The sequence below is a fragment of the Thalassophryne amazonica genome, chromosome 1, assembly GCF_902500255.1.
Source record: "Thalassophryne amazonica chromosome 1, fThaAma1.1, whole genome shotgun sequence".
In the NCBI taxonomy this organism is placed as follows: Eukaryota; Metazoa; Chordata; class Actinopteri; order Batrachoidiformes; family Batrachoididae; genus Thalassophryne; species Thalassophryne amazonica.
Window position 1 is genome coordinate 10,895,603 of NC_047103.1, and position 25,835 is coordinate 10,921,437.

At 39.9% G+C, this 25,835-nt stretch overlaps 1 protein-coding gene and 1 long non-coding RNA gene across 2 annotated transcripts in view; both read right to left on the reverse strand.

The window, feature by feature from the left end:
* cntnap2a (contactin associated protein 2a) overlaps nt 1–25,835 on the reverse strand; it is a 1,233,088-nt gene that overhangs the window by 1,103,498 nt on the left and 103,755 nt on the right.
* On the reverse strand, nt 1,622–1,969 carry LOC117503454. The gene is made up of 2 exons (XR_004558575.1): nt 1,934–1,969; nt 1,622–1,755 (listed from the first exon to the last, which is right to left on the reverse strand). It is a non-coding gene; the product is annotated as an uncharacterized LOC117503454 (long non-coding RNA).

Here is a 25,835-nt window from a genome sequence, read left to right on the forward strand (position 1 = left end):
ATATGACGCCTGCCATTCACGCCAATGAGTTTTGTGCCTTGTGCCATATGTTTTTACTAAGGAGTGGCATTTGTCTGGCCACTCTACCATACAGGCCTGATTGGTGGATTGCTGAAGAGATGGTTGTTCTTCTGGAAGGTTCTCCTCTCTCCACAGAGGAATGCTGGAGCTCTGACAGAGAGTGACCATCGGGTTCTTGATCACCTCCCGGAGCTCAATTTTGAGCCTCAAGGCAAAGGCTGTGAATACTTATATACAAATGATTTCTTACTTTTTTATTTTTAATAAACTTGCAAAAATCTCAAAAAACTTTTTTTCCATGTTGTCATTATGGGGTATTGTGTGTAGTATTTTGAGGAAAAAAAATGAATTTCATACATTTTGGAATAAGGCTGTAACATAACAAAATGTCTAAAATATGAAGCGCTGTGAATACTTTCCAGATGCACAATATGTGCATGACAATAACAACAAGGGCAATTGTGGATTTCTGATTGAGCGTAGGTCCGTAGGTCAATTTGCAACAATTGGACAAAGAAAATACTTAAAAAAAAAAAAATAAATTACTCCATTTTGGAATAAGGCTGTAACATAATAAAGTTTGGAAAAAGTGAAGCGCTGTGAATACTTTTCAGATGGACTGTATGTCACTCATTCATTACTCATTTCTAAACCTGCTTATTGTAATTAATGGAGTACACCCTGGAAAGACCGCCAGTCAATGACAGGATAGACAAATACATTCACACGCTCACTCACACCTACGGTCAATTTCCGTGCACGAGTCCGGATCCGGATCACCTCCAAAATTCAGTGGAGTTTTCCATGCCCTAATATCTATCTGGTGCAAATTTGGTGAGAATTAGTTTTGATGTCATCCTATATAACATGAAGTCTTTATCAAGAGTCAAGATCCAGATCACCTCCAAAATTTAATGAAGTGGAGTCTTCACTGTCCTAATATCTATCTGGTAAAAATTTCGTCAACATCCGTGCAGTATTTTGACTTAATCTTGCTAATAGACAGGCAAATAAACAAATAAATGCAGATGATTTTATTATATCCTTGGTGGATGTAATAATATGCATGATAAATTCATATGGGCTGCATGTAAGCAGTTAATGTGCTTGCTTCTAAAGCAGAAGGTTTTCTGTTCAAGACCACCCATTGTCCATGTGTATCTGGAGTTGTGTCACAAAGGATATCCGGTGTAAAACTTGTGCCAAATCAACATGCGGCTCCATATTGTACCTGGTGTCATGACCCCAAGCAAAGAGTAAGATGCCAAAACTAATTTTGATAACATATTACTTTGAAATATTTTTGAAAATTGCTTATTTTGAGCTTGAGCCATCCTGTTTCTTTTAGGCTTGCTTTTGCAGGCACAATTGCTTGTTAGATCTGGCAACATCGATGCTGCCATTACATAAAACACACACACACACACACACAGAGTCCAAAAGCACAAAGAAGTCATGGATGAGGCTCATGTAACCACACTATTTCTACTTTTCTGCCTAAAACTTTTTACGGGGAAAAATAAATAAAAGCAAGTGCTTTCTTTTCCTCCTTTTGCCCCCTCTATCCTCACGCTGGCACGTCTCCCACACTGGCGCTTTCTTTGTGACAGCAAACTGCGTGTGTGCCAGCCTTCCCTTTGATATGGAACATCAGGGGTGGTTTCACCGCACCGCCAAACAGTCGTGTCTGAACAGCATTCAAAAGAAGACCGCTGTCATATGCCTGCTGGTTTGCTGATACATGACTGTTACACATCCAGACATCTGCACCATACACATATGCAAAACACAACACACACAACTTGTGAACGTCAAAAGAGTTGGACACATCATGATAAAGACTTCCTTGGAACTGTTACTTCTGAATGAGAGTTGCAAAATCATGCACTTTGCATGACTGTGATTTCGTTACATCTTTGAAATAACAAGAGTCGACCTCGTCCTCGTGCACAGATCTAAGCCAAAATTCTGCTGATTAAAAAAAAAAAAACTTATCAAGATGCCAAAAATAAGTGCAAATTTACTTTTGGCATTAGGAGAAGTGACGGATTGTTGTTACATTTGCTGTTGTTGAACCACATTTTTTATGCTCTCAGACTCCATCCATCCATGGAACACTGCTAAACTGCAGCCACGTCAGCTGGCAGAGTAAAGCAGATGTCGCCCACAAACATCCACTCACATCCTCTCACAGGCAGTATCATCCGTCCTGTGTGTGCTGGGTCTGCCCCTGTGGGTCCTTCCAGTTTGGAAATGCTCTAAGGAGGCATTGAGGTGCATCCTAATAAGATGTCAAAGCCAACCGACTCCTTTCAAACTGAAGGAAGGATCACATTTTCATTCTGTATTATCCCAAACTCCTTGAACACACCAGATACACATGCAGTCAGTTTGTGGAAGCGACATGTCAACACTTCTAGCTCACCAACAGTGTTGTGACATGTTTCAGAAGCATTTCCACGCTCTGCTGCTTCTCGTCAAATACACACAGTGTTTTGATGGATGCCACGTCTGGTACGCTTCTGAATGACCAATCAGGTAGAGCATTCCACTTATGCATAAAGGTTTTGTTTTGCCCTCATCTTGCCGGATTGATGAGTCTGCAGTCCTGTGCACTGTGGAACTCAGATGGACAAACCCCAAAACATCTAAACAGTCAGATCAGGTGGATGGAACCCAGTTTAAAATGGGTCTCACTTAAAAAAAAATCACTGTTCTTGTTGAGTATGCAGAGACAATGCTCTACAATCATAAAATGAGTGAATAGAAGGGCCTCCGCATCCCATAGTCCAACGGTATCACCCACAACAAGAAACAAGTAGACTGCATGGACAAAGTCCAACAGTTTCTCCAGAATAGGACAAACCACCAGTCCATGATCCTCTATGGTTATCAGGATTATCCAAAAACAATCAATGCCCAACAAACATGCCAAAGACAGCTTGACATCAGTATAATGTTAGCATCAGCCCCAGCCAGTGCCAACCACTTGCCACAGTCAAAATGACATTGTCTGTACTCAGAATAAGATTGGCATGATGTTAGTGTCAGCATCACCAAAATGACCAGATCCCAACCACTTCAAATAACTACATATTCCAGCCAAAAAGCAAAACCTTCACTTTCTCCCACTCAGACAGACCAAATAAGCATGTTGATTTAGCATGTTTTTTTTGTTTGTTTGTTTGTTTGTTTTTTAACGGCAGGTGCTCTTCCTGACAGAACGTCACATTACAATGGGCACAGGTGGTCTCAAACCAGGATCTTTCTGTGATAGAAGCAGACACACAAACTGTTTGACCACCAACATGATTACAAATTACTTACTGATTACAAACCCCTAATTGCATGTTCATAAAGGTAAATGCACTAAATGGAGAGTCCACACTATTATCCACATTTGACAGATGATATCTTTATTGTGCACTGTTAGCAACTCAGAATACAGGTGGACACACAGAGTGACAACATACCATGCAAATAAATCCTTTATGCAGCAGGCAAATAGTCAGGAGGTCAAACACAGCAGCAAGGTGGTAAACAAGTAGTCAAAAATACAGAAAAGACATTGGGAAAATGAGCGTGAGAAAGCTGGACAAACCCGAGACAATCTGACAATTTGTGTATGTAAGAATATATGGTAAAAATATGAATATGATAGACAACAGCTCACACTGGCATCTGGGGTGACGAAAATCGGTATATTTTGACGCTTTTTTAAAAATAACATTTTTTCACAACTACAATTTAAAAAAAAAAAAAAAAAACTAGTATATCATTTAAATGTGTACATATGTTCCATTATATCATACACCATCGTACAAAAAGTTATATAGTCATAGCTAGTATATTTGTTTGATTTTAAACTAATAAAAGATACAAACGACATGTAAGAATTTTGGGTTTTCTACCATATTGAGGCCTTTGTGGAAGGCAGATCACACTAGATACATCAAAACCACCAATATTTCCAAACCCTGCACCAAACGTTAGCCTGGCATGAGCAGTTTCAAAGCTATGAGGCATATAGGGAGCTCATTATTAACGTGCAAAGTTGGTAGAAAATACCGTTTTCATGACATGGACAATAATTTCCAAAGGCTGTAACTTCAAATGTTTGCAAGACACTGACCTAATATTGGGCATTTCACTATAACTTTGTAATAGGAATAACATATTAAACTGACAGAACAGAACTGAGGGGTGACCTGGGAGCCTCTGGGTGACTTGAGATGGAATGACCCAATAAATTAAACCAAGGTAGACTGAATGGGCAATGTCTGAAGTCCACGGTGATGCTTAAAACCGACAGTCACATTGCGGTAAAATGCAAACAACTGAGCTCCCATTAATGTCAACTGTGAGACAGCTAAGCCCCGCCTACCCCATTTTGACTTTGAGCTTTTGTAATGATAAATGGGGGGAAGGAGGGATGACAGCTGGTGTGTGTGTGTGTGTGTCTGTGTGTGTGTGTTATGGGATTTAAGGCCAAACCAAATGCAGATGATGGGTTTAATCCGGCTGTTCAGTAGGTCACGGTGAGGAAAGCAACAGTGTTTTAAAAATAACCACACACACACACACACATTCGTACTGGCACATGTTTTTCAGAACCCTGTCTGTCCAGGTGACTGCAGACCGTTTCAGTCTCCAGGAGGATTAGCATGATGCCTATTATCACCAGGTCCACATCAACCAGTTGACTGGGATCGATGCATATAGTTTGGCAGACATTAGTGAGGGGATATCCCATCTGCTTTTAAATTCCAGTATTAGGAATATTCCTGCAGATAGTACTATTTTTGATATATTACAAAAGCTCATGTTGCATGAGCATTTTTAGTTAGAACACTGGTCAAATTATGGCTGCCCATATATTGAAGATGTTGGCTTTTCATGGTACAGTTCTAAATATCCTCTTCATACTTTAAAATTGAATGTGGCTGTGACCAGTTAATGGTTGCTTTCAGTGTAAAAAAGGTCCGCCTAGGTTGTTTCCTGTTCCTTGAAGTGCAGCATGTAAAAACCCCAGCCTGGAGATTAATTGACACATATCATTAAATTGGTCAGGGGTATAATTTTGACATATTCGCTGAAACTTTATTCTTATTCTGTTGAATGTTTGTGTAATTGCCACCTATAGAGTTGTCTTCAGTTTCACTACTTTGGATCATATTTGATTAAATACTATTGGCTCCATAATTTTCTTATGGGGTCCGTTTAGACCCCAGCTTGATATAAAGGTATCTGATCAGACTCTTTCTCAAAATTTTGAGCTTTGTGTCAGTTTTCATTCAGGATGTTTGCATCAGAGTAACTGCAGGGAGTCGGCGTAGGTATTGAATTTTTTAATTGAAAAGTCATGTCCAAAAAAAAAAAATTCTTAAAGGTCTTTCAAAATGTAATGTACTGAGCAGTGAGGGAAATGGTGATTGGAAATGAGGGACGCTCAGTGAACGCAACAGGGAGCAGCCCGTGTGACTGCAGGGTTGTGATTGCTAATGCTGAATTTATGTGGAAACAAAGAGCAATCGTCCACCAATCCCAATCCGGATCACCTCGAAAACACAGTGGAGTCTTCCATGCCCTAATATCTATCTGTGGTGTAAATTTGGTGAGAATCGGTGAAGTAGTTTTGAAGTAATACTCCAAAGCCTATATAAAGTGAAATCTTCATCAAGACTCCAGATGACCTCTAAAGTTCAGTGGTCTTTCATGCCCTAATATCTATCTATGGTGTAAATTTGGTGAGAATCCATAAAGTCATTTTGAACTAATTCTTCAAAGCCTACATAAGGGAACTCTTGATCCAGAATCTGGATTGAGATCTGGATCACATCCAAAATTCAACATAGTCTTCCATGGCCTAATATGTGTCCATGGTGAAAATTTGGTGAGAAACTGTGAAGTAGTTTTGATGTAATCCTTTAAAGCCTATATAAAGTGAAGTATTGATCCAGAATCCAGATTGCCTTCAAAATTTAATGGAGTCTTCCATTCACCCTATTGACATATCCCATAGTCCCTTGCGTGCCAGAGACTCGCTGCAGTCAAACATATAGAGAATCAACACGATGACAGTTGTAAATTAATATTATACTACAAAAATGTATTTTTTATGTGTTTCATCACGTTAATAAGAGACTGCATGCATGATACCCTGAAAACTTGCTAAAACAATTATAACAAATAATCCATGTCTGCTACGTTTAATCTGCGTGGAATTTAATAAACGCAAACCGAATTTCAGACATATTATATATATTAGTCTGGAACAAACAGGACAAACAGTGTTGTAAAGAACAATAATCAAGACGCTAAAGAGCAAACTTCACTTTCCCCCAGAACGACATGATCAGGAAGAGAGCGTAGCTCACAGCAGCTCCCATTGAAAATAACGGAGAGACAGTCTGTGATTCTCGCATGTTTACATAAAATAAATGCAATAACGTCTATAAACCCAGAGAATATATTCATGAGAGTTTTAGGCATGGTTCTCAACCAGAAAAAAGGTGCTTTGCCCTCTTCAGGTCGGTGGAGTGTCCTTGCCTCAAGTGGAGGAGTTTAAGTATCTCGGGGTCTTGTTCACGAGTGAGGGATGGATGGAGCGTGAGATCGATAGACGGATCGGTGCAGCATCTGCAGTGATGCGGTCACTGTATCGGACTGTCGTGGTGAAGAGAGAGCTGAGTAGGGGGGCAAAGCTCTCGATTTACCGATCGATCTACGTTCCGATCCTCATCTATGGTCATGAGATTTGGCTCATGACCGAAAGAACGAGATCGCGAGTACAAGCGGCCGAGATGAGTTTCCTCCGCAGGGTGGCTGGGCGCTCCCATAGAGATAGGGTGAGGCGCTCGGTCACTCGGGAGGAGCTCGGAGTCGAGCCGCTGCTCCTCCACGTCGAAAGGAGTCAGTTGAGGTGGCTCGGGCATCTTTTCCGCATGCCCCCTGGACGCCTCACTGGAGAGGTGTTCTGGGCACGTCCATTGGGAGGAGGCCCCGGGGAAGACCCAGGACATGCTGGAGGGACTACATCTCTCGGCTGGCTTGGGAACGCCTTGGGGTTCCCCCGGATATGCTGGGGGAGGTGTGTGTGGATCGGGAGGTCTGGGCGGCTTTGCTTGAGCTGCTGCCCCCACGACCCAACTCCGGATAAAGTGGAAGAAAATGGATGGATGGATGGATAAAAAGAGTTTTATGTTGTGATGTTAATGGTGTTGTCTGTGTGCAGTGGTTAAAGTGCAGCGTGATCAGAGCGTCTCAATGCAGTTCTCAATGTTACTGAGATCTCGCAGGCGCGGCGAACTCTTCGAAGTTTTGCGGGATTTGAAATGTCAATAGGGCAAATGGCCTAATATTTATATGTAGTGACAAATTTTTTCAAAATCTGTGCAGTAGTTTTGATGTAATTTTGCTAACAGACAGACAAATAAACGCTGATGATTTTATTGCATCCTTGACGGATGTAATGATTGTTGTACAAAAGCTTCCGATATCTAGATTCGATGATGACTGGAGTGCAGTTTTCAGCAGAAACAAGGTGATAATCGGTGAACCGCGGCTGATGACGGATGCGCAGTGAAGGCAGGACGGACCGAGTTTTGGGGGGGACTGTTCAGTCAGAGACACAGTGCAAGTGGTTCTACTCCAATAAGAGGTGATTTTACACTGTGTTGAGTTCATTGAGCCCAGTGGTAGAGTATATTTAACTCTATTTAGACTGGGAACAAATGTTATCCAAGCAGAGTAAATTTTACTCAGCAAAATTTCCTGTGTATAAACTTGCTAACAACAGACCTCACACTAAAGGTTCTTGGAGTTCTCACACACCATTTGTCCCATTACACACAAAGAGAGGTTCAAACAGTTAGCAGAAGTGCACATAAGCACACAAGCACGGGAATGGTCGAACACTGGCACGAACATTTTCTCAGATGTCACGAGTCTTCACCCTTTCGTCCATTTAGCTGAGTTCATATCACAAAAAGCTCAGACGGAGGCTACAACAGGCAGAGCCGCAGAATCCTCTGAGGTAATCCAAGGTAAGACCAACAAACAACATGGAGGGAACAACCGCGTGATAGGAGGAAAATAGTGGAGACGGGTCAGAATAAAGAAGAGATCAGATGAAAAAGTTGGCGAAGCCCAGCAGATAGTGTGCTCTGCTGCATGAAAAGCTCTTAGTAAAATTCACACAGCTTCTCCGCGATCAGCGCCTCGCTTCAACAGAGAAAGAAAAAATTCTTTTTTTTCAATGCATAATGTGTTTAGGAACTATGCATTTCGGTCTCAAAGTAGCACCAGCTTTTTTCATCTTTATCCAGGAGATTTTCTGTTGTCCAGGGATTAGAGGGATTCATCTTGCAGCACTAAACGGCATTGACTGGCTACGATATAAAAAGGTACAAAAGTGTTTTCCTTGCTGCGGTGCTGCCATTATCTTTCACCACAGGCATGGGGCTGTTCTTAATTACAATGAGGAAAAAATGCACTATAAGCAGCTTCGGCCGGCCAACACGAGTCCAGCTGCTACTGTTAACAATAAACACACATCCAACGCATCCCTGTCAAGTCATCTCCATCAGCACTTATTCATTCATTCAATTTAAATATCTGCTTACACCAATCAAGGGTCATGGAGGGGTTGAAGCCTATCCCAGCCTACCTCATCATAGGGTGTGAGGCAGAGTACCTCCTGGACAGGACGGCAGTCTATTGCAGGCCCACATATAGACAGATAGAGGCCACAGTACGTCCATATTAATGCAACACAAGCAAATGCAGAAAACATGTGCAATAATTCCACAACCAAAAACATTTATATATTAAAACCCAAATAGCCTCTGTGTATGTGTGTATGACTTTGATCACGGAGAAACTGGGCAGAGCTGACAAAACGGAAAGTTGACAAGACTAATATTTTTGGAGAAACTATGAATATTAGCTAACAACAATAAACAATGGACGAGGATAATTAAAATCTGGACTCACACACCATACCAGCAGGGGGCAGCAAATCATCTACATATTAAAAGCCAAGTGGCCTCTGTGTGTGTATGCTTACGTAGGTGTGTGTAACTTTGATCATGGGCAGAGCTGGCATTTGCCGTTTGGTATGCTTATCTGTTTTGGGTCAAGGATGAATGCCACCAAAACGTAGCGTTGATCGGACTAATATTTTTGGAGAAATTATGGATATTACGTAACAACAAACAATGGAATTTTCAGTTTTTCAGGGGTTTTTATTTGTATAGTGCCAAATCACAACAGAGTTGCCTCAAGGCGCTTCACACAAGTAAAGTCTAACCTTACTAACCCCCAGAGCAGTGGTAAGGAAAAACCCCCTCTGAAAAAGAAACCTCAAGCAGACCATCTCAAAGGGGTGACCCTCTGCTTGGGCCATGCTACAGAAGTTGATCATTACGTTCTGGACTCACACGCCATTCCAAGTCATCATAGAAACTTTGCATAATTTATTACCACACTTGAAAAAAGTCAGCTACCTATTATATAAACACTACCCAATCTAGAGCCTATGGATCCCCATGGGCAACATGCCAATTAGGCATATAATAACACTAAAATAAAAAACAAAACAAAACAAATATTATCTGCAGCACAGGCAAGAACTTCATTTCATAATGTGTCTGTTGCAAACTCAAAGCTTCCAAATAGCACATTACTGTGCTGCCTTCTTTGCAAGTTTATTTATTTACTTTTAAGTTTGCTTATTTAACTCTCTCTCTCTCTCTCTCTCTATATATATATATATATATATATATATATATATATATATATATATATATATATATATATATATATATATATATATATATATATATATATATATATATATATATATATATATATGTGTGTGTGTGTGTGTGTGTGTGTTTTATAATTGAATCCGTAATGCCTTGAACAGTAGCAGAAAATTGTTTTTGTGTTATTACGTCTGTGGTGTTGTGGAGCTCTGCAAAGCCTTTCAGCATTTTTTTCCCAAGTGTTTTCTCAATTTGCAAGACATTTTTTGATGCAACTTCTTATTGTTGAATTGATGCAGGTGTTGGTTTTGATTTCTTGTGGCCCCTCTCAGCTGCCTTACAGACTGCTTGTTTTCAGTTAGTTCTGCCTCCATCCCAGTGTTCAAATGTAGGATCTGGCTGCATTCTTCACGGAAAAGAAATTGTGCTGTCACTCCCCAATCTTGTTGCATGCTGCAGAGAGCAAACACACCACCTCCAAACATTATCTGTGGCACATTCATAAATATTCTGAAAAATTTCTGATTGAGTTGATTTATTTGCAGCAAACTTTAGTAGACCAAAAAATGCAGTGAGACTGAAGTGTTGCTGCAGTTACTAACTCAGAAGGCTTCACAGGCACAGTTGGTGACAAAGAATTAAATAAGTTTCTGATCAACCATATTAAAAAGGGTTATTCAAGTGTGTGCGACAGACCAAATGTTCAAACATGATTTAAAAAAAAAATGTTTGGGTGCATTTGTGCAGAAATCAGGTTTTAGTGGTAGCACAGTGAAGCCAATCAAACTATTTTACATTTAATGGTTCTCTCATGTGTGCCAAAATCCATGCAATATAACATGCCTGATGACAATGTCATCACACGTAAATCACTGACAGCGCAGCGCAGTGTGCAAGTACACAGTAAATTTTGCTGAGTAAAATTTACTCTGCTGGGATAACCAGTGGTGGTGCCGGGGGGGGGCTTAAGCCCACCCAATAATGAGCCAAGCCCCCCCAATAATTCTGCCAATAATGTGAATAGCGACTGACATATTTGTGGATCTCAACTGCACTTTTGCACTGAGAATGTCTCAATATTGCGTAACTGAGCAAAGTGATGAATGTGTGTGTTCAGTGATCCACCAATGCTGAATCACCCTTCACAAACAGAATTTTCAGTTTTGCAAATAAACATTTATTTGTAAAAACTCACGCACAAGTTACAAATCAGAAATTTGTGTTTGTGAATCACAAAGCACGTGTACAAATCAAAGGATATTTGTAAATCACCCTCTGTGCATTTGCAAGTATTAATGAGACAAATTTAACTCCATACTCCAAAAATTTAGGTTTCCTAAATATTTATTACCGCTACTCTTAAAACTTCACTTATTTTTATTTGTACCTAAGTGCAAGTTTACTGAACTTCCAGTCATTCTAAGTGATGTGTGTGTGCATTGATACCACATTTTAGAGGAGCACGGGTGACTAAAACATATACCTTGGTATTTATAAAGCAATTTACTATATATTGTTAATTTTGACGACATTTTGTGGAGCCCCTCCAACTTTTACCCCAGCTCCCCCTCAGCCCCCCCAACAAAAATTTCCTGGCACCGCCACTGGGGATAACATTTAATCCCAGTCTAAATAAAGTAAAAAAACACTATTATAGAGTGAAATCAGCTCTACCGGTGTCACTAACCGAACGGGTCCCCTAATGTGCCTTAAATGAAAGAATGGTATTAACTCAAAACATGGTGCTATTTTGCTTCCAACTGTGCTGAACTACTGAATGAACCTTTAATCTTTTCAACATTTTTTAAAATCATTGAACCACATACAGCAACACATCCAGGTACAGGTGCTATCAAAATAACTATAAAAATAGTTAAGCTATCAAATTTATGTAAATGTATAACTGATGGTGATTTAATTCATTTAAAGCCTGATTTATGCAGCTGCACCTCTGTAACTTTGTGTCATGCAATGACATGCGTGACAATATTAAAGTGGATTATACTTTATTCTGGACTAATTTGACCCTCAACAAGCTTTCTTTCTACAATCAACACCTCCAAATCAAAGGTCAGCTGTACATTTTCCTCTTTTACTGACTTTGTGCTGTAAATGTGCAGACTTTTCTGATCTAGTCATCAAAGGGATACATTTCTTGCTTGCACACCAGATGCATGAGAGTTGGCATCTGTGAGAAGGTTCAGATGTTTCAGGTGGGTGAACCGTCAGTTTGGCTGTACAGACACAGTGATTGACGTCATCCAGGTTGGATTAACTCAACACAGAAGAAGATGGATGGTTTATGATGAAATTTTGTGCAAAGATGATCTTTGCATGGATGAAGAACTGATAAGATTTTAATAGATGACTTAAAATCTGCCTCAAAATATTTTCTTTCCTTCCTCTTTTATTTCCTGCTTTATGATGTCACAAAGATTTGATGGGTCTGAACTATTGATATGCACCTGAAATGTCCTGAGGAAACTGTAAATGCACATTAAGTCCACATTTTTTTTCCTTTCTTCTGTGGCATTTATTGCTCTGAATTTACATAATGTTCAAAGTCATAGCAGCCTGCTGGAAACCACCAAGGAGGAACCCACATGGGACGAGTGCCTACAGCCTGTAAATTAGTGTCCTGGATCTCCTCTGTGGTGGAACAGCACCTAACAGGACCACTAATATGAAGCCAATATTTTTTAAAACGTAACTGCCAGACACATTTTCTATTTCAATTTTATTTGCTAAGAGGGACAACGTACATTAATGAACATTTTCTTTTTAAAAGAAATAAAAACATAAATGTACACAATTGCAGCTATAAGCTGATTTCCATTGTCAGTCCCCCTGCCAGATGGTACAGGCAAATTCCTAAAATAGTAAAACAAAAAGACATAATAATAATTAGGTAATTATTATTAAATAATTACCATTTAGTCTGTATTTTTCATACAGTGTTCAGAGATGAATGCTGGGGTGGTGGCCAAACAGTCGGGGTGGGCGTCAAGCGCCTGGGGGTGGTGGCCAAGCATTTAAGTGTGGTTAATTCTAGTGCAGAAGGTTCCCAGTTCAAGACCACTCTTGTCCATTCTCTGTGTAATGTGGAGTTGCATCAGGAAGGACATCCAGAGTAAATCTTGTGCCAAATCAACATGCAGATTCCCCGTCAGATCTGCTGTGCTGGCCGCGAGTGAAGAAAGGCAAAAGCAGAAGGGGCTGACTTACTTTTTGAATATTATTGATAGAAAAGCCGCAGTAACAAATTCCATCCTGCTTATTTACACTAAAACAGGCTTGGAAGTGTTAAAATATCTAAGCATGTACAATCTAAACTTCTAGTTTCAGGAGTGAAACTGCAGGAGTATTTTCTTTGTTGTGCATTTTACACCATGAGCTCTCATTTATAATACAATAATAGAAATAAAACTCCAGAAGAAGAAATTCTGATGAGAAACAAAGTAATATTACATATGTTTTAGTTCTTTGGAGTGACGAACACGAGGTGATTTTGTTAATAACAGGGTGAGCTTTCAGAAGGTGCAAACCACCAGAGCTGCTGGGAATAAGTGCTTTTACTTTCAGTCTGTCATAAGCAAAGTAGATAATTACTCATACTAATGACTCCTTAAACATTATTCTGTTGTCTCTCACAAACACACACTTGATTGACTAGACAAAAAGAACCTTTGATCTGCATACCATCTAGGGAATAATGACACAGATAGCGCTACCAGTTAGATTTAAATATACAGTCTGATCACCACCTACTTACTGAACCAAAAGTGTGTATGTAGACACCGTGTACACACTGTATGCTCTCCTTTCTCCTCCTGTCTGGTGGCTCCATCCTCAGCATCCTTCTCCCTATACATCCCGTATGCCTCCTCTACCAACTAGGCATGTGGAGATTAATCGATGCAAATCGGTATCTAAACGTGCATCGATTCCATTGACGGGTGAAATAGTGATGCATCACTCGCTGCCTGCTTCGATTTTTTTCCAAAGCACATTAAAGGCACCACAAACGAAGCCAGAAAGCACATTTCTACCACAACAAACATGCAGGTCTGTGAGAACCGCAGCAAGTAGTTGGAAGGGATTTTTGACGCACATAAAACATTTAAATTAGGCATTTGGAGATACTTTGGCTTTAACAAAAAAAAAAAAAGGGAAACTTGAAGACACAGGTAGTTTGGAAAGAATGCTGTGGCCGCCGCTGCGCCCCCTAAGGGCACGGTCCCACTGGCATTTAGGAAGATTTGCGTATGAATTGCGCACAAAATTGGTTTATATATATTTGCTCAACATCCGCAATATCCATGAAACATGCTTGTATGAGTCGACCGACATCCGCACACATCAGCAATTATCTGTAGAGGCACGTTTCTCCGTTGCCAGAATTTTTGAGCTGCACAAAACTTTGGTTGCATTCCGCCATTATCCGCTGATATCCGCAACTAACGGGGTATTGCGGCTTGGCAGCGGACTGGGACAGTGTGTAAAACAGATATATAACGTGCCTATCACGTCCACATCACAAACTAAAATAAGTTGTGGTGAATGCATACAGAGTGGCCACGAATAAAGCATTTGTATTACGTCTGCTTTGCGGACAATCTGCCAATGCATAACAAACACTTCATGTAAACCCAAAGTACTATATAAATGTGGCAGAAATTGACATACCTGCCAGTCAGTGCCAGTCCAGCTGTGGAGACATACAGATGTAGTTATTGATCACCACAGACGTAGTGTGAGAGTTGCTGCCATCCAACAACATACTGTAAAATCCCAGCTGCAGAGAAGTCAGCCGTGGACCTTGGTTCTCTTTCAGAACGTTTATTTAACTCCAACAAAAGGAAGAGTTGCTGTTACAGCTGCAACTCACACTGAACTGTCTTTCTCTCTTTTTGGAAAAAAAAAAAAAAACAGTCTCACAACTCTAAGCGGCTTCCCCCCTCCGGCTCCCCAAACTCATGAATAGTTAACCCTTGCATGACAACATGAACATCAACTCTATGATCATTACAATTCCAATCAACTTGTCCAAGTCCAGCAATTACATGCGCAATACAACCGCTGTTCCCCCATCATGTGCGCAATGCATTCACAATACATCTGTAATATTTCTGTGATAATCACAATGCATCTGATCTGTTTCCTCAATACATGCTTCATACATCCGTGATTGTTCGTCATATATTCGCTATACATTATTAATATATCTGTAATGCATACTGAGGATTTGTCATTTCAGGCCAATTTTGTTGCGGATGACAACGAACGCCCGAAATTTGTATAATCAGTTCATGCGCAATTAATCCTCTCCCCAGTAAGATCGGGCCCTAACTCAGATATTCCTCTGAGGCAGATTGTAAACTGAGCTCCAGCAAAATTGGTGAGAAAAATATCTCAAATTACTTTTACTAAGGCGGTACTCTGTTAATGAGCGACTCACTTTAAGTCGCTCATTGAGAGTGATGTTGTCTTACTGTTTAAGTTCTGGCGTTGTGATGTTCCAAATATGAGGGAACCGATTCCTGTTCCTTAATGTTGAATCTGGTAAATTTGGTGCTTATAAGGAGTAAAACAAATCGTCTGCCCCTGGTAGACAATTACAGCCTATTCATACAGCCTATTCTCATGAAAAATTTGTAAGAAGCAACATATTCTTGTGATGTATTTTGTAAGAAATGCCACGAAAAGCAAGCACAATATTTCAGGCATATTTTTAATAGGTTCTGCATGTGCAATGCCAGTTTTGCATTTTGTTCTTGTTAGGTTTAGGATTCAGGGGGCATCCGAATCCTCCTGAATCCTAAACCTTTTCCGGATGCCCCCTGGACGCCTCGCTGGAGAGGTGTTCCGGGCACGTCCCATTGGGAGGAGACCCCGGGGAAGACCCAGGACACGCTGGAAGGATTACATCTCTCGGCTGGCTTGGGAACGCCTTGGGGTTCCCCCGGAGGAGCTGAGGGAGGTGTGTGTGGATCGGGAGGTCTGGGCGGCTTTGCTTGAGCTGCTGCCCCCTCGACCCAACTCCGGATAAAGCGGAAGAAAATGGATGGATGGATGGATGGATGGAGGTTTAGGATTCAGATTAAAATAGTAATAATAAATAGGTTAGGGCATTTAACAGCTAGATAGCTTCATCCTTGACCTTTTTCACTCAGCTACATGTTTTTTTTTTCAGTATATTCATTACATTTTCTTTTTTGTTTGATTTTATCTATTCAGTCATTTATTTTCTGTTACTGCATGAGTTTACTGATTGAAATAAATAAATCAAATCATAGTGTTAGTATTTTGAGTGAAACTGCTTTTTTCAGATTGCCTGTTAGAAAAGATAATTGATTTTCTGAATATCAGAATATTATTGAATATATATTCAAATAGCCAGTATAACTGGCTATTTGAATAACTGAAGTTTCATAATATTACCATTAACTTTTTATTGTTTTTGTCAACAGATACAAAAAGATGTCATTGTTGTGACAAAGTACATTTTGAGAGCTCAAAGATGAAAAGGAAGATACAGCGAAAAGAGAGACAAAGTTAAGCAGCATTAGAAAAAAAAAAAAAGCCAGAAAGTTAGATAAATGAAAACGTAGAGTAAGTGAGGAGCCGCATGAGGTAGCCAGCGAATGATAGAAAGGCAAAGGGAGTGAAGGACAGAGAAGAGAACGGTTTGCCTTAATGCTGTGCAGAACTTCAGTCAGCGCTCACCCTGCTCTCACCCAAATCATCTTAACACACAGTTTTAACTATCCTTCCATGCATCCTGGCGGTCTGAATGCCATGGCAACAGCTCATGTACATTTGTCAAGAGAGAAACAGAATTGAAGATTTGGAAGATGGATGAATGTGTTGATACATGACTCCATGAAGCTTCACTTTTTTCTACTTTGTGTTTAGACAAGAATAAAACAAATTCCACATTTCAACAAAATGTTTGTCTCCCACCCAGCAGGAAAGGCTGCTGTTGTGCTGGGGTCAGTGGTGCCACCTTGAGGAACAATAAGTGCACCAAACTGTACCAGTTTACGTATGTCTTGATAACAAAGGGTGGGTATTGTATCTTTAACAGCTCTTCAAATGGAGGTGATGAATCCCACAGTTGGGCAGTTTTGGGATTCATTGTTTTTCCCTCAGTGACACTTGGCACTCAGCAGCAGTCTACAACTGAACATACTGACCCTTCCATTAATGGATGGACCTGTTGTTGCTCCTTTACTCCTTAAAGAAGTAGACCTAGCAAATTTGAAGGTAAAGAGAACTCTGCCACTGGAAGAACTCGCCCCGGGTTAAGAACTAGGCCCGGGGTGGGGTTGGAGATCGGGCTAGGAATAGGAGTTAGCCCCTGGCACAGTTCACACCAGGCTTCACTTGTATCACCAAGTTCACCTGTATCCAATTTGAAGACAAACCCAGCCAGGTTCTGACAGACCCTGGACTCTTTGCATAACATCATATAGCATTGTTAATGTAACAGCGGCCTTCCAGTGGTGCTGTGCAGTGAATAAAACACACACACCCCAAGAACAAAAGACATTCACGTGACAGACACCACAGCCATGGGGTTTTAGCCTCATGGTTAGAACATGTACCTGATGGGAGTGAGGTTTAAGGCAGTGGGCATAACATGGCCAGCTAACTACCTATGATATTATCATGACAGATGCTAAGCCTCTCAAATTTTGGCATTACAGTTTGAGAACAATATCAATGAATGTGGGTTTGGCCCAGTGATGGACATAGCGTGCACGTTATACTTAGACAGTCATCACTGAAGGTACCTTTTGGCCTGAATTAGGCCTTTCCTACTGGTTGAAATACAAATCACATTTTGAAACATCAATGGAACCAGGACTATAATAACATGGTAGGTCTGTTGTCCAGCTCGTCAAACTAATCCAGAATTTTAGATTGTTTATGTCAACAATTGCCCAAAATACTAGACTGGCTATCACAAATTTAAAAATAATACCCAACAACAATCCATTCTGAGGCTTCTCCTCCACATCTGAACCATGTTATGGAATCTGTATGTTTTCCATTATTGGAGTAGAATAATTGTCTCACACTTTGAGTTGATGTCTTGTTAGACGTCCTAATTTTATCAACTCTTGTTCTTTGTGCTCAAATGCCAAAACAGGGGCGAATCCAGATGGAATGGGGGCGTGGGGCAAGGATGTGCACCCCCCCCAACATCCCTAGATTAAAGGTCCAGTTTTGAAGCCTTTTTTTACTACAACTACTATACAACCCCTGGCAAAAATTATGGAATCACCGGCCTCCATTCCATCATTTTTGCCAGGGGTTGTAATACTACTTATAATAATAATAACTAGAAGCACTCAGAGAGTGCAAACCTCCACCAAGGCCATGGGGTCACTGACGCCGTAACATCTACACGCCATGGAAAAATTGAACCTAAAAAGTCTAACAATGATGTTGCTCAGTAGTAAAAAAGTTTCATCTGCTGTGACTGGATAGCATGTATCCTTAGCGCTTGGCATCACAGTTTATTGCAACTTGCACCTTTCCTAGAAGCTACTGTCATCTGAGCACTGGTATAGATATTGCACGTGCTTATAGACAAAAACAAATAAGAGACAAAATTCAATTTATTATTCAACTAAACTGCAAATATATGAATTTTTTATCATTTATGAAACACTTCTCTAAACAAGGCCATAGGGTCACTGACCCTAAAGAGATTCCCTCCTTGGCACAGTGATCTATTTCTTTTTGTCTCTTTCTCTAAAATTGTATATAATAATCATTAGATTATTAATATATAAACAAAAATAAATTTAAGAAATATTACAATTTGAAAACAAATGCACGCATTAGCATCGGGATCACCACTAAAATTTAATCACTTGTTCCTCTTGTCATTTCCAACCATTCCACAAAATTTCAGCAAAATCCGTTCAAAACTTTTTGAGTTATCCTGCTGACAGACAGACAAACAAACAAACGCGACCGAAAACATAACCTCCTTGGCGGAGGTAATAATTTCAACAAGTAAAATGGTTAGAGAGAATTTAAATCAAATCAATTTTATTTATATATCGCCAAATCACAACAAACAGTTGCCCCAAGGCACTTTATATTGTAAGGCAAGGCCATACAATAATTACGGAAAAACCCCAACGGTCAAAACGACCCCCTGTGAGCAAGCACTTGGCAACAGTGGGAAGGAAAACTATCTGTTAATAAGAAGAAACCTCCAGCAGAACCAGGCTCAGGGAGGGGCAGTCTGAGTTTAAAAGCAGGAAATTAGAGGTCATCCATGTCTTTATGTCTGTAAGACAATCCTGCAGTTTAGCTAATTGGTGTGTGTCCTCTGGCTTCATGGATAGATAAAGCTGGGTATCATCTGTGTAACAATGAAAATTTAAGCAATGCCGTCTAATAATACTGCCTAAGAGAAGCATGTATAAAGTGAATAAAATTGGTCCTAGCACAGAACCTTGTGGAACTCCATAATTAACCTTAGTCTGTGAAGAAGATTCCCCATTTACATGAACAAATTGTAATCTATTAGATAAATATGATTCAAACCACCGCAGTGCAGTGCCTTTAATACATATGGCATGCTCTAATCTCTGTAATAAAATTTTATGGTCAACAGTATCAAAAGCAGCACTGAGGTCTAACAGAACAAGCACAGAGATGAGTCCACTGTCTGAGGCCATAAGAAGATCATTTATAACCTTCACTAATGCTGTTTCTGTACTATGATGAATTCTAAAACCTGACTGAAACTCTTCAAATAGACCATTCCTCTGCAGATGATCAGTTAGCTGTTTTACAACTACCCTTTCAAGAATTTTTGAGAGAAAAGGAAGGTTGGAGATTGGCCTATAATTAGCTAAGATAGCTGGGTCAAGTAATGGCTTTTTAAGTAATGGTTTAATTACTGCCACCTTAAAAGCCTGTGGTACAAAGCCAACTAATAAAGATAGATTGATCATATTTAAGATCGAAGCATTAATTAATGGTAGGTGATGGAGGTGATGGTCTAGTGGTTAAGGCGTTGGGCTTGAGTCAGAAGATCATGGCTTCAAATCCCCGCCTGACTGGAAAATCACTAAGGGCCCTTGGGCAAGGCCTTTAATCTCCTATTGCTCCCGGTGTGTAGTGAGCGCCTTGTATGGCAGCACCCTGACATCGGGTGAATGTGAGGCATAATTGTAAAGCGCTTGAGCATCTGATACAGATGGAAAAGCGCTATATAAATGCAGTCAATTTTAAATGGTAGGGCTTCCTTGAGCAGCCTGGTAGGAATGGGGTCTAATAGACATGTTGATGGTTTGGAGGAAGTAACTAATGAAAAAACTCAGACAGAACAATCAGAGAGAAAGAGTCTAACCAAATACCGGCATCACTGAAAGCAGCCAAAGATAACGATATGTCTTTGGGATGGTTATGAGTAATTTTTTCTCTAATAGTTAAAATTTTATTAGCAAAGAAAGTCATGAAGTCATTACTAGTTAAAGTTAAAGGAATCCTCGGCTCAATAGAGCTCTGACTCTTTGTCAGCCTGGCTACAGTGCTGAAAAGAAACCTGGGGTTGTTCTTATTTTCTTCAATTAGTGATGAGTAGTAAGATGTCCTAGCTTTACGGAGGGCTTTTTTTATAGAGCAACAGACTCTTTTTCCAGGCTAAGTGAAGATCTTCTAAATTAGTGAGATGCCATTTCCTCTTCAACTTACGGGTTATATGCTTTAAGCTGTGAGTTTGTGAGTTATACCACGGAGTCAGGCACTTCTGATTTAAAGCTCTCTTTTTCAGAGGAGACTGTTATGTGTCGACGCGGGTTGAGGAGCGAACCTGCGTCTGACGGAACCCAGCGCTAAAATAACCAGAAAGCGGTTCCAATAACAAAACAATTTATTAATTCACCCTCTGGTGCATAATAAAGTGAATGAACAAAAGATGCGTCAGACTGGTGGAGTGAAGGCTGGCACGCTCTCCAGTGCCTAAAAGGATCGAAGCCCGGCGCTTCTGGACTCACTTTACCGCCAAACACCCCCCAGGTGGACACGACAAACCGACTCTCTGCGAAGGACAGAAGAGGTGAGGCAAGTCAGCAGTTACAAGCAATATCCCTCAAAAGGCACACACCATCAGCAACACATCCAGGTCTGTACTTAAGCTTTATGTAAATGAGCAGCTTCTCACAACAGGTGGAGGATCAGTTGTCCGCACGCCACAGCAGTGAGAAGCGAGCTGCACAATTCTCATCACAATTCAAATATACTGCTTAACAAAATACCAAGTTACTATCAACAAGTAGTTAAACAATTAATCACCTCTGATGTGTGCTGACAGCATGTGTCCCTCACCCTTCCTGCTTCACAGGCACGATGTGTCAAACCCAGGCGCGGTCCTCAGCGTCTCACAAACGAACATCACAAGGTCGAGTTCCCGGCAATTCTGCTTGAATCACGCATGGCTCAAATGCAGAACGCCATCCAATTATCCGCTTCAGTTGAAAGTCTCCAAGGTTGCACGTGAGCACCATTCACAGGTGCTGCACATAATGTTGATGAGGGTGAAGGACTCTTCAGCCAGCACCTTCTCCACAGACAAATCAGTTTTCATACCACCTGGAGAGCAAAGAAAAGAAAAGAACACCAAAATGTCCAGCCAACACCCCCAACACACAACAGAGATACAGCATCCAAAGTTGTCTTCAATGAGGATGTAAAACTATTGACGAGATACTCTATCTCACTCACAGAGTTTAGGAAGCTGCTCTGCACTGTGTTGGTATATGGCATTAAAGAACATAAAGAAGGAATCATATCCTTAAACCTAGTTACAGCGCTTTCTGAAAGACTTCTAGTGTAATGAAACTTATTCCCCACTGCTGGGTAGTCCATCAGAGTAAATGTAAATGTTATTAAGAAATGATCAGACAGAAGGGAGTTTTCAGGGAATACTGTTAGTCTTCAATTTCTATACCATAAGTCAGAACAAGATCTAAGATATGATTAAAGTGGGTGGTGGACTCATTACATTTTGAGCAAGCCAATGTAAAGAAAAGAAAGAATTTAATAGTTACATTTATAAACATGTAGGTTAGAAATTGCAAGTTTTACTGTATAGTGCTGTCAACAGTTAAATATGAGGTCAAGAAAGAGGTCTTTATTTTACTTTTTATAAAACAAGTATTATTTTCATTGAAGTCAAGAAAGGGTAACTATAATGTGAGTTTTGGCAAACAAGTATCATTGTCATGTTGAAGTGGCAGAGGGTTGTTGTCGGCAGCTGGGGAAAGTAACTAAAAAAGTAACTAGTAATCTAACTTAGTTACTTTTACAGTTGAGTAATCAGTAAAGTAACTAAGTTACTTTTTCAAGGAGTAATCAGTAATTGGATTACTTTTTCAAAGTAACTGTGGCAACACTGTGTATTACCACCACTGAAAAATGTCACCTACCTGTTTTATAAACACAACCCAATCTAGAGCCTGTGGAGACCCACAGGTAACGCATTTGTATTTAACAGATCAGTTGTTTTTAAGACAGGGCAAAAAGGTAACTAATTGGATTTGGTATCAGCAGATGCTGAAGTTCCCAGCATTTGTGTCTTGTATAATATCGAAATGAAAACGTGGTATTGTGCCAACCCTACACACGTTGTAAGTTCTATATGCAGATAGAGCAAAAAAAAAAAGAAAAGTTTCAAGTTTGTTTTGTACAAGAGCTTTGCGTTATTTTCCAATAACCAGTTAAATTTAAAATTGTGTGTTATGGAACTGCTCAGAAGTTCCCAATCCGAACACTACAGCTACAAATGCATCTTTTAAAAATTGTTCTCACTGCAGGAACAAAACTTCTGAAGACTTTGTTTGGCTAAGAGACAACAAAAACTGTATTACAAAGAATTCTAAAGTCAAGAAACACAAAAATACTAGGTAAAAAAGACTGTAAAACCGCTGAGGGTTCCTGAAAAGAAAACTAACAGACGGAGAGAAAACAGTGTTTTAAAGAAAGCCAGAGGCGATGCAGAGACCTGAAGGAATGAAAGATAGGAGGTAGACAGACTTGAAGAGAAAGTGCTAAAGCCTGGGTTTAGACAGGCCTTTATCAGTTCACAGACACAGACACCCTTTGAAGATTTGAGGAGATTTTGGGCTTACAACTCTGACAACAGTGACTGGAGAGAGGCAGAAATTTGATTAAAGTTATGCACACAGACATGAGCACCTATCAGAAATCAAGGAAACACGATCACATCAAAGAAGGACTGCACAAAAAGGGAACAGAACACAAAGAGGTCTTCACGTCTTCCATCAATTCCTACTCTGAATAATGCAAGCTTTTTAAAAAATACCTTTATTGGAAGCTTGGAGCTACATATCTGAGCTTGGATGCCATTAACAACATCTGTTTAAAGTTGCATGTGAACTGCTTCAGGAGATCATTAATGCAGCTCATACTTCGTCCAACAGCCTTATCAAGGTGCAGAAAATAGACAAAAACCCTCACGTTGAAGATGAAAAGACTTGACTGGCCAAGTGCTTTTTGTGTGTTCCATTTGCACAATAGGAAAAATGCCAAACATCTACTAGTATGCTCATAAAAAAGCAAGCAGGCTTGTTCTTTTTGCCGTTTAATGCACACTGTCAAAGGAAGAACGAACAAGGACATGTTATGTTTTACTAAGGTAGGTTGAACTCACAGTGCAGGCAGTAATGAGGCAAGCGGTAGGTGCAAAACACACAAGCGATTACTGTCCAAATTATGACCAAACTTCTAAACAAAGGCAAAAACAAAGCGTGGCAGAATGGTCCAAATACATACACAAGCAGAGTTTGAAACAGTCACTGGGAAAATGAGTCAACACTCAAGGGAGCTCAAAAGATAAACAAGGCAAATTCAGAATACTCACAATCCAAGAAGCAACAATGAAACAACTGATAACTAAGAGGAACAGATGTGTGGCTTAAATGCAAAATGAACTATGAGTAAATGAAAGACAGGTGTGTTCAAAATTCAAGTGACAACAAAAGGTGGCAAAAAACTATCTGCATAAGAAGGTGAGTAAAGGATAAAATAATCGTGGGGACTCAACAGTCCAACAGTGTAACATAAGAGAATACTCAAAGAATAACATCTTAATTAAATAAACTACACAAAGAAGCGATCGAAAACAAAAGAACTGAACAAAAAACAGGAAAGCAAAGTGGGACTCTGAAGTGCAATATTGGCAACGGAGGAAAAAAACTAACACATGAAAAGGAACAAGAACAAAGAGAACTGAACACAAACTACATCCAGAAACATAAACACAAAAACAATGTGGAACTGAGAAGTGGCAGAGTAGCTGACCAGATGAATAAAACATGTAGAACCAAGGAACACATGTGGGATACAAAAGACAGACATAAACGCAGGACTAGGATCACACAAACAACAAGTTTAGAACAGCACACCTCACACAAGCTCAAATTAAATACTCAGGCGACTTTGGGGCCACGGTTTGAGTTGGCATTGCTTTTATAATTAAAAGTCAAAGATTACTGGCCGAAGTGCACTGCTGAAAAAGATACCATTTGCTTCACATTGACAGATTAAAGCTCATTATATGTGATGCTAGCTAAAGTCAGAAAACTTAAAGTGAGTTGCTGAAAGTAACCGAAAAACTAACTCAGTCAGCGAACTTCAGAGAAAACTAATTGTGGACAGCTAAAGTCAGAAACCTAAATCATGCTGGCTGAAGTGAGAGAACATTAAGGAGAGTTAGTGAACGTCAGAGAAAACTAACTGTGGACAGCTAAAGTCAGAAACCCTAAATCATGCTGGCTGAAGTCACAGAACATCGAGAGTTAGTGAACAACAGAGAAAACTAATTTGAACAAGCTAAAGTCATAAACCTAAATCATGCTAGCTAAAATAAGAGAACATTAAGGGGAGTTTGCGATATTAAGATTAAACAATCTAATTGAGAACCTAATCATGCTGGCTGAAGGCACAGAACGGTTAAGGAGAGTTAGCAAACGTCAGAGAAAACTAATTGTGGACAGCTAAAGTCAGAAACGGAAATCATGCTAGCTACAATAAGAGAGCATTAAGGGGAGTTTGTGATATTAAGAATAAACAACTAATTGGAGAAACCTAAATCATGCTGGCTGAAGTCAGAGAACATTAAGGAGAGTTAGCGAGCATAAGAGAAACTAATTGTAGACAACTAAAGTCAGAAACCTAAATCATGCTGGCTGAAGTCACAGAACATCGGGAGTTAATGAACATCAGAGAAAACTAATTTGAGGCAAGCTAAAGTCAGAAACCTAAATCATGCTAGCTAAAATAAGATAACATCAAGGGGAGTTTGCAAATATTAAGAATAAATAAACTAATTGGAGAAACCTAAATCATGCTGGGCTAGAGTCACAGAACATTAAGGAGAGTTAGCGAACGTCCAGAGAAAACTCATTTGAGCAAGCTAAAGTCAGAAACCTAAATCAATGCTAGCTAAAAATAAGAGAACATCAAGGGGAGTTTGCGATATTAGAATAATAAACTAATTGGAGAAACTAAATCATGCTGGCTGAAGTCAGAGAACATTAAGGAGAGTTAGCGAACGTCAGAGAAAACTCATTTGAGCAAGCTAAAGTCAGAAACCTAAATCATGCTAGCTAAAATAAGAGAACATCAAGGGGAGTTTGCAATATTAAGAATAAATAAACTAATTGGAGAAACCTAAATCATGCTGGCTAAAGTCACAGAACATTAAGGAGAGTTAGCAAATGTCAGAGAAAACTAAAGTCAGAAACCTAAATCACACTGGCTAAAGTCAGAGAACATTAAGGAGAGTTAGCTAAAGTAAGAAAGGTAATTGAAGCAACAAACATGAGAAACCTATATCATGCCAGCTAAAGTCACATAACATTAAGGTTTGGATAAAGTTAATAAGCCTTTTCACAGTCTCGCTCGCTTCCGGGTCTGACGCGTCAAAGAGCAAGAGGTGTAAACTGCAGTCTTGAGGCATCACGACTGACTGCATGAGCACCGAGAATTACAGAG